The 9,390-nt window shown below is 37.3% G+C and overlaps 1 pseudogene; it reads right to left on the reverse strand.

Annotated features, from left to right (window-relative positions):
* Positions 1-8,690: 8,690 nt before the first annotated feature.
* On the reverse strand, positions 8,691-9,390 carry LOC128579160 (ubiquitin-conjugating enzyme E2 L3-like; annotated as a pseudogene).

The following is a 9,390-nucleotide window of genomic DNA, read 5'->3' on the forward strand; positions in this document are numbered from 1 at the left end:
CTGGATACAAAAACTCAGGCCAGACATTTGTTGCATACAAGAGTCACATCTTAACTTAAAAGACAAATACAGACTCAGGGTGAAAGGATGGTCATCCATATTTCAGGCAAATGGTAACCAGAAAAAAGCAGGAGTTGCAATTTTATTTGCGGACACAATAGGCTTTAAACCAACAAAAGTAAGGAAGGACAAAAATGGTCACTTCATATTTGTTAAGGGTAAGACTCAATATGATGAGATCTCAATTATTAATATCTATGCACCAACCAGAATGCACCTCAATTTATAAGAGAAACTCTAACAGACATGAGCAACTTGATTTCCTCCAACTCTATCATAGTCGGAGATTTTAACACTCCTTTGGCAGTGATGGATCGATCCTCCAACAAAAAGCTGAGTAAATAATTTCTAGATTTAAATCTAACCATTCAGCATTTAGATTTAGCAGACATCTACAGAATATTTCATCCCAACAAAACTGAATACACATACTTCTCATCAGCCCACGGGACGTACTCCAGAATCGATCACATCTTAGGTCACAAGTCTAACCTCAGCAAATTTAAAGGAATAGAAATTATTCCATGCATCTTCTTGGACCATCATGGAATAAAACTTGAGATGAGTAACAACAGGAATCTGCATACACATACAAAAACATGGAAGTTAAATAACCTTATGTTGAATGATAGCTGGGTCAGAGATGAGATCAAGGAGGAAATTGCCAAATTTCTGTAACAAAATGACAATGAAGACATGAACTATCAGAACCTCTGGGACACTGCAAAGGCAGTTCTAAGAGGGAAATTTATAGCACTGCAAGCCTTCCTCAGGACAACGGAAAGAGAGGAAGTAAGCAACTTAATGGGACATCTCAAGAGACTGGAAATGGAAGAACACTCCAACCCCAAATCCAGTAAAGGAAAAGAAATAACCAAAATCAGAGCAGAACTAAATGAAATTGAAAACAAAAGAATAATACAACAGATCAATAAATCAAAAAGCTGGTTTTTTGAAAAGGTGAACAAAATACATAAATCTTTGGCCAACCTAATCAGGAAAAAAAGAGTAAAATCTCTAATCTCATAAATCAGAAATAACAAAGACGAAATAACAACAGACTCCTCAGAAGTCCAAAAAATCCTTAATGAATATTACACGAAATTTTACTCTCAGAAATATGAAAATCTGAAGGAAATTGACCATTACTTGGAAGCACGTCACTTTCCAAGACTTAATCAAAAACAAGTGGAAATGTTGAACAGGCCTATATCAAGTTCAGAAATATCATCAACCATACAAAATCTCCCCAAAAAGAAAAGCCCGGGACCAGATGGTTTCACATCAGAATTCTACCAAACTTTTAAAGAGGCATTAGTACCTATACTACTCAACCTGTCCCAAAAGGTAGAAAAAAGAAGGAAGACTACCCAACACGTTGTATGAAGCAAACATCACTCTGATCCCCAAACCAGGAAAAGACCCAACAAGAAAAGAAAATTATAGACCAATATCACTAATGAATATAGATGCAAAAATATTCAACAAGATTCTAACAAACAGAATCCAGCAACATATCAAACAAATCATACATCATGACCAAGTCGGTTTTATCCCAGGGTCTCAAAGCTGGTTCAATATACGTAAATCTATAAATGTAATCCAGCACAGAAACAAATTAAAAAACAAAGACCATATGATTCTCTCAATCGATGCAGAAAAAGCTTTTGATAACATCCAACATCCCTTCATGATCAGAACACTTAAGAAAATTGGTATAGAAGGGACATTTCTTAAACTGATAGAGGCCATCTACACCAAACCCACAGCCAATGTCATATTGAATGGAGTTAAATTGGAAACATTTCCACTTAGATCTGGAACCAGATAAGGCTGCCCATTGTCTCCATTGCTCTTTAACATTGTAATGGAAGTTTTAGCCACCGCAATTAGGGAAGAAAAGGCGATCAAGGGTATTCACATAGGGTCAGAAGAGATCAAACTTTCACTCTTCGCAGATGATATGATTGTATATCTGGAAAATACTAGGGACTCTACTACAAAACTCTTAGGAGTGATCAAGGAATACAGCAGTGTCTCAGGTTACAAAATCAACATTCATAAATCGGTAGCCTTTATATATACCAAAAATCGTCAAGTTGAAAAAACAATTAAGGACTCTATCCCATTCACAGTAGTGCCAAAGAAGATGAAATACTTGGGAGTTTATCTAACAAAGGACGTGAAAGATCTATATAAAGAGAACTATGAAACTCTAAGAAAAGAGATAGCTGAGAATGTTAACAAATGGAAAAATATATCATGCTCATGGTTGGGAAGAATCAACATTTTTAAAATGTCCATACTACCCAAAGCAATATACAATTTCAACGCAATCCCCATTAAAGCTCCACTGTCATACTTTAAAGATCTTGAAAAAATAATACTTCATTTTATATGGAATCAGAAAAAACCTCGAATAGCCAAGACATTACTCAAAAATAAAAACAAAGCAGGAGGAATCACGCTACCAGACCTCAGACTATACTACAAATCTATAGAGATCAAAACAGCATGGTATTGGCACAAAAACAGAGAAGTAGATGTCTGGAACAGAATAGAGAACCAAGAGATGAATCCAGCTAATTACCGTTATTTAATCTTTGACAAGGCAATTAAAAACATTCAGTGGGGAAAAGATTCCCTATTTAACAAATGGTGCTGGGTGAACTGGCTGGCAACCTGTAGAAGACTGAAAGTGGACCCACACCTCTCACCATTAACTAAGGTAGACTCTCACTGGATTAAAGATTTAAACCTAAGACATGAAACTATAAAAATGCTAGAAGAGAGTGCAGGGAAAACCCTTAAAGAAATTGGTTTGGGAAAGTTTTTTATGAGAAGGACCCCCCGGGCAATTGAAGCTGCTTCAAAAATACACTATTGGGACTTGATCAAACTAAAAAGCTTCTGCACAGCCAAGAACACAGTAAGTAAAGCAAGCAGACAGCCCTCAGAATGGGAGAAGATATTTGCAGGTTATGTCTCCGACAAAGGTTTAATAACCAGAATTCACAGAAAACTCAAACGCATTGGCAAGAAAAGAACAAGTGATCCCATCGCAGGCTGGGCAAGGGATTTGAAGAGAAACTTCTTGAGGAAGACAGGCACACGGGCTTCAGACATATGAAAAAATGCTCATCATCTTTAATCATCAGAGAAATGCAAATAAAAACTACTTTGAGATATCATCTAACTCCAGTGAGACTAGCCTATATCACAAAATTCGAAGACCAGAGATGTTGGTGTGGACATGGAGAAAAGGGAACACTTTTGCACTGCTGGTGGGAATGCAAATTAATACATTCCTTTTGGAAAGAGATATGGAAAACACTTAGAGATCTAAAAATAGATCTGCCATTCAATCCTGTAATCCCTCTACTGGGCATATACCCCAAAATCACACCATAACAAAAGATATTTGTACCAGAATGTTTATGCAGCCCAATTCATAATTGCTAAGTTATGGAAAAAGCCCAAGTGCCCATCGATCCACGAATGGATTAATAAATTGTGGTATATGTACACCATGGAATACTATGCAGCCTTAAAAAAAGATGGAGACTTTATCTCTTTCATGTTTACATGGATGGAGCTGGAACATATTCTTCTTAGTAAAGTGTCTCAAGAATGGAAGAAAAAGTACCCAATGTACTCACCCTTATTATGAAACTAATGTAGGACCTTCACATGAAAGCTATAACCCAGTTGCAACCTAAGAATAGGGAGAAGGGGGAAAGGGAGGGGAGGGAGGGGGGAGGTCGGTGGAGGGAGGGGGATTAATGGGATTACAGCTGCAGTGCATCTTACAAAGGTATATGTGAATCCTAGTAAACGTGGAATGTAAAGGTCTTAGCAAAATAACTAAGAAAATGCTATGAAAGCTATGTTAACTAGTGTGATGAAAATGTGTCAAACGATCTATGAACCAAGTGTATGGTGCCCCATGATCATACTAATGTACACAGCCATGATTTAATAAAAAAAAAAAAAAAGACCAAACACCAGAGGGCATTATTTAATTGGTTTGCAATGGAGACTCGATATTTTTATTTTGTATGCCTCCTGTGTGGTTGTAAAATAAAACAAGATTTGGCAACCACTGATGTTAAGTTATGTTGCAATTCTAGCCGATGTGTTTCTTAAAGAGTATGGGTTTACAGCAATTTCACTATCCCATAGAATTTAAAAAAGAAAAGCTCAAATTCCAATCCTATTTTTCTCCCAAATTTTAGGTAAGTTTTCATCTGTGATGTGTGGTCTGGATGAGTTAGGTTTGGACTTAATTTCTTCTTGGTCAGCTTTGACTAAATTTCCTTTATGGTAACTTTCTGTTCTCTATGTTCTGCCTTAATAGTTTATTCTTTTCTGTCTGTCTAGGTATCCAAATTAAATGTGGAATGCAGCCTCTTCTCTTTCCTTAATAAAACTTGATTAAATGAAAGCACACAGGACTAAGATAAAAGGAAGTTCGAGGAACAGTTCAATGTCTAAACAGCATGTGTGTGTGTTCTTTATCCTAAAACACTCAGCTACTCTGCTACATTAGTTGGATATTTCAACTCTTCTATTGTTGGAGTGTAAAACCAAATCTGAAGTTGTCCTGTTGCTTTAAATTTAATGGTTAGCTCAAAACACCATTTCATGATATGTAGAACGTCTGAACATTTCCATAAAGGTCCAGTCCTTTCTTGTGTATTTCTGACCATAAATTCTATTTTCTTAGCAACTGGTTCCGGTGATGATGATCTAAAATTTATTCATGCTTTCCCTGTCCTACATCATGCTGGCTTAGACATAGAACTCAGTCCATTTCCTTTATTGATCACAAAAGACCATTGGATAGAAAATTTTATTGAAATATGGAGCAGATGGGGCATTTACAGAGCCACTATGAAAAACAAAATAATGGAATATCTGTTCTATAGAAAAGACTTTCTATAATTCAACTTACACTTCAATCTCCCAAGTTTGTACCAGACAGAATCCTGCAAACATTGTCCCTGTGATGAATAAGTTTAACACAAATATACTTCATTTTATATGTGTGTATATATATGCACATATATGTATATATATATGAAAATTGCTATGTTGCAAACATTTTATTAACTTTCAAAACTCAACATATTCGAATACAGCAGCATCTCAGATTACAAAATCAACATCCATAAATCAGTAAGCTTCATATGTGTATCAACAATAGTCAAGCTGAAAAAACGTTTAGTCAAAGACTCTATTCCATTCACACTAGTGCTAAAGAAGATGAAATATTTTGAAGTTTATCTAACAAAAAATGTGAAAGATCTCCATAAAAAGAACTATGAAACTCTAACAAAAGAAATAGCTGAAAATGTTAACAAATGGAAAAACATAACATGCTTATGGCTGAGAAGAATCAACATTGTTAAGATGTCCAAACTACCCAAAGCAATATACAATTTTAATGCAATCCCTATTAAAGCTCCACTGTCATACTTTAAAGATCTAAAAAAATAATATTTCATTTTATATGAAATCAGAAAAAACTCAAATAGCCATGACATTACCCAAAAAAAAAAAGCAGGAGAAATCATGCTACCAGACTGCAGACCATACTATAAATCAATAGTGATCAAAACAGCATGGTACTGGCAAAAAAAACAGAAGTAGATGTATGGAACAGAGAACCAAGTGATTAACCCAGCTACTTACTGTTATTTGATTTTTGACAAGCCAATTAAAAACATTCAGTGGGGAAAAGATTCCCTATTTAACAAATGGTGCTGGGTGAACTGGCTGGCAACCTGTAGAAGACTGAAAGTGCACCCACACCTCTCACCATTAACCAAGATAGACTCTCACTGGATTAAAGATTTAAACTTAAGATATGAAACTATAAAAGTAGTAGAGGAGAGTGCAGGGAAAACCCTTGAAGAAATCGGTCTGGGCAAGTATTTTATGAGAAGGACCTCCCCGGCAATTGAAGCAGCTTCAAACATACACTACTGGGACCTAATAAAACTAAAAAGCTTCTGCACAGCCAAGAACACAGTAAGTAAAGCAAGCAGACAGGAACTTGGAGTGAGTTTCTGTGGCTGAGAGTGCGTGTCGGGGAGCAAGTGTACATGCCCCGCTCCTTAGCAATTTGGAAAATGCTCTTTTATTAACCATATTCATAATGCTGTGCAATAGATCTTTTTAAAAAACCATATTCCTCATGTCTAACTGAGATTTTTACCCTTTGACCATCATCCTCCAATTCCTCCCATCTCTCAGCCTCTGTAACCACTCTTCTCTCTGTTTTTATGATTTTGATTGTTGTAAATTTCACATGTAAATTAGATCATACGGCATCTGTCTTTATCTGCCTGGCTTATCTCAGTAGTGTTTTAGTTTGATGCAATATCCCATTTGTCTCTTATTTTATTGCCTGCACTTTTGGGGTCAAAGCCAAAAAAAAAAGTCATTGCCCATAACAGTGTCCTGTGGTTTCTCCCTTATGTTTTCTTTGAGTAGTTTTATAGTTTCTTTTCTTAACATTTAAGTCCTTAATTCATTTTTAGTTGATTATTTATTTATTTTTTTATTAAGTCTTTTGTATATAGATCATAAATACATTTATGCCATTTTCAGTGTGTTGATTATTTGTACAAATTGGAGTGCTTACATCATAATAATCAACATAGCTTTCACCTCATTTACCCAATTATAGCATTAGAACATTTGTGTTCTACACATGATGGATCCAACTTGTACTTGTAATGTGCTCCATAGTTGTGGTCCCCCTACTATCCTCCACTATCCTTCCCACCCCCTACCCTTCCCTCCTTCATCCTAGGCTAAAGTTGTGTTTCATTTTTCATATGCAAGTTGAGTTATTATAAATTGGTTTCACAGTAGTACTGAGTACATTGGATACTTTTTTTCCATTCCTGAGATACCTTACTAAGAAGAATATTTTCCAGCTCCATCCATGTAAACATAAAAGAGTAAAGTCTCAATTTTTTTTACTGCTGCATAGTATTCCATGGTATACATATGGCACAATTTATTAATCCATTTATGGGTCAATGGACACTTGGGCTTCTTCCATGACTTGGCAATTATGAATTGAGCTGCCATGAACAATCTGGTGCAAATATCTTTATTGCCAAATGATTTTTGGTCCTTTGGATGTACAGCTAGAAGAGGAATTGCAGGCTCAAACGGCAGGTCTCCATTTAGATCCCTGAATGTTCTCCAACCTTCCTTCCAAAAGGAAAATACTAGCTTGCATTCCCACCAGCAGTGCAGAAGTGTTCCCTTTTCTCCACATTCACGCCAACATCTATAGTTTTCAGATTTTGTGTCGTGGGTTACTCTTACTGGAGTTAAATGGTATCTCAGAGTGGTTTTGGTTTGCATTTCTCTGATGCTTTTGAGTTGATTTTGATATATGGTTTAAGATACACTTACAATTTTATTCTTATGCATTTGTATATCTAGCTTTTCCAGAATCATGTGTTGAAGAGACTATCCTTTTCCCATTGTGTATTCTTTGTATCTTTGTCAAAATCAACTGATTGTGTCAGTTTATTTCTGGGCTCTTTATTCCATACTATTGGTCAACGTATCTGATTTTTTTTTTTTTTGTGAGTACCATGCTGTTTTAATTACTACTGCTTTGTGGTATAATTTGAAAACAAGTAGTATCATACTGCCAGCTTTGCTCTTTTTCCTTATAACTACCTTGGATATCTGGGGGTTTTTTGGTTCCATATGAATTTTAGGGTTGCTTTTCTATTTCTATAAAAAAGGAATTTTGATGGGGGTTACATTAAATTCATACATCTCTTTAGGTAGCATGAATGTTTTAATTATGTTAATTTTCCAATACATGAGCACAGGATACATTCCCAATTATTTATAGTGTCTGTAGGGTTTTCTACACTTAAGATCAAGTTGTCAGCAAACACTGACAATTTCGCTTCTTCATTTCTTATTTGGATACACTGTTATATCTTTCTCTTGTCTAACAGGTCTGCAAGGACATCGAATACTATGTTGAACAGAAGTGGTCAGAGTTGACATCCTTATCTTATTTCAGCCTTTAGAGGAAAGACTTCCAGGTTTCTTTTTTTTTTTTGAAGTAGACTAAAGCAGTGATTTTTAAAACAAAGAAAGCAGAATTAGAACATCTTAAATTTTTTTTTTTTTTTTTTGTAGAGACAGTCTCACTGTACCGCCCTCGGGTAGAGTGCCGTGGCGTCACACAGCTCACAGCAACCTCTAACTCTTGGGCTTACGCGATTCTCTTGCCTCAGCCTCCCGAGCAGCTGAGACTACAGGCGCCCGCCACAACGCCCGGCTTTTTTTTTGTTGCAGTTTGGCCGGGGCTGGGTTTGAACCCGCCACCCTCGGCATATGGGGCCGGCACCCTACTCACTGAGCCACAGGCGCCACCCAGAACATCTTAAATTTTTAATCCTTTCTTTACAGGTTACCTAGACCACTTTTGATTAAGAAAAATGTAGAAAGTTAGTAACTGCCACAAGCAAACGCCAGGAGGTGGCATGTGTCAATTTTCCACAGAGTCCTGCTTTGCGGGGTGTCTGAATGCACTGCTCGGGGTCTCTGTTCACACTTGCTGGAATAAGTCGTGGCAGATTTTAGTCCACAGGTCGCTTTTCCCCATATTTCTTTGTAAACTCTTCAGCGTTCTTTTTTTTTTTTTTTTTTTTGTAGAGACAGAGTCTCACCTTACCGCCTTCAGTAGAGTGCCATGATGTACACAGGACTCACAGCAACCTCTAGCTCTTGGGCTTCCGCGATTCTCCTGCCTCAGCCTCCCAAGCAGCTGGGATTACAGGCGCCCGCCACAACGCCCAGCTATTTTTTGGTTGCAGTTCAGCCGGGGCTGGGTTTGAACCCGCCACCCTCGCCAACTCTTCAGCTTCTTACAGAATTTTTTACGGTCCTTAGAGTATTCTTCAGCTAGGTCAGCCCGTAGTGGGTGCTCAGGCTGAGGGTCGTTCACCAGTGCTCTGAGGGACTGGATTACTTGGTCGGTTTGGGTTGCTGGCTTCCAGTTTTCAGCACTAATTACTGGCAGACAGACCTGCCCCTTTTCATGGATGTTCAGGTGATAGATCTTTGTTTTTAATGTGATCTTCGGTGGCTTGAATGGGTATTCTGTTGGGAAGTTGATTTTGATTCTGAAGGCCCCCTTATCATATGGAGGGTTGTCAGGAACAATAAGCCCTTGCCAAGTCAATAAATTAGCTTCATCAACCTGGATGCTACCGAAGTGTTTCATTCCACATTTGCGATTTCTTCAAGCTCCTTCATCAGCCTCCAGCTGGCCGCCAT

The sequence above is a fragment of the Nycticebus coucang genome, chromosome Y (genome assembly GCF_027406575.1).
Source record: "Nycticebus coucang isolate mNycCou1 chromosome Y, mNycCou1.pri, whole genome shotgun sequence".
NCBI lineage: Eukaryota > Metazoa > Chordata > Mammalia > Primates > Lorisidae > Nycticebus > Nycticebus coucang.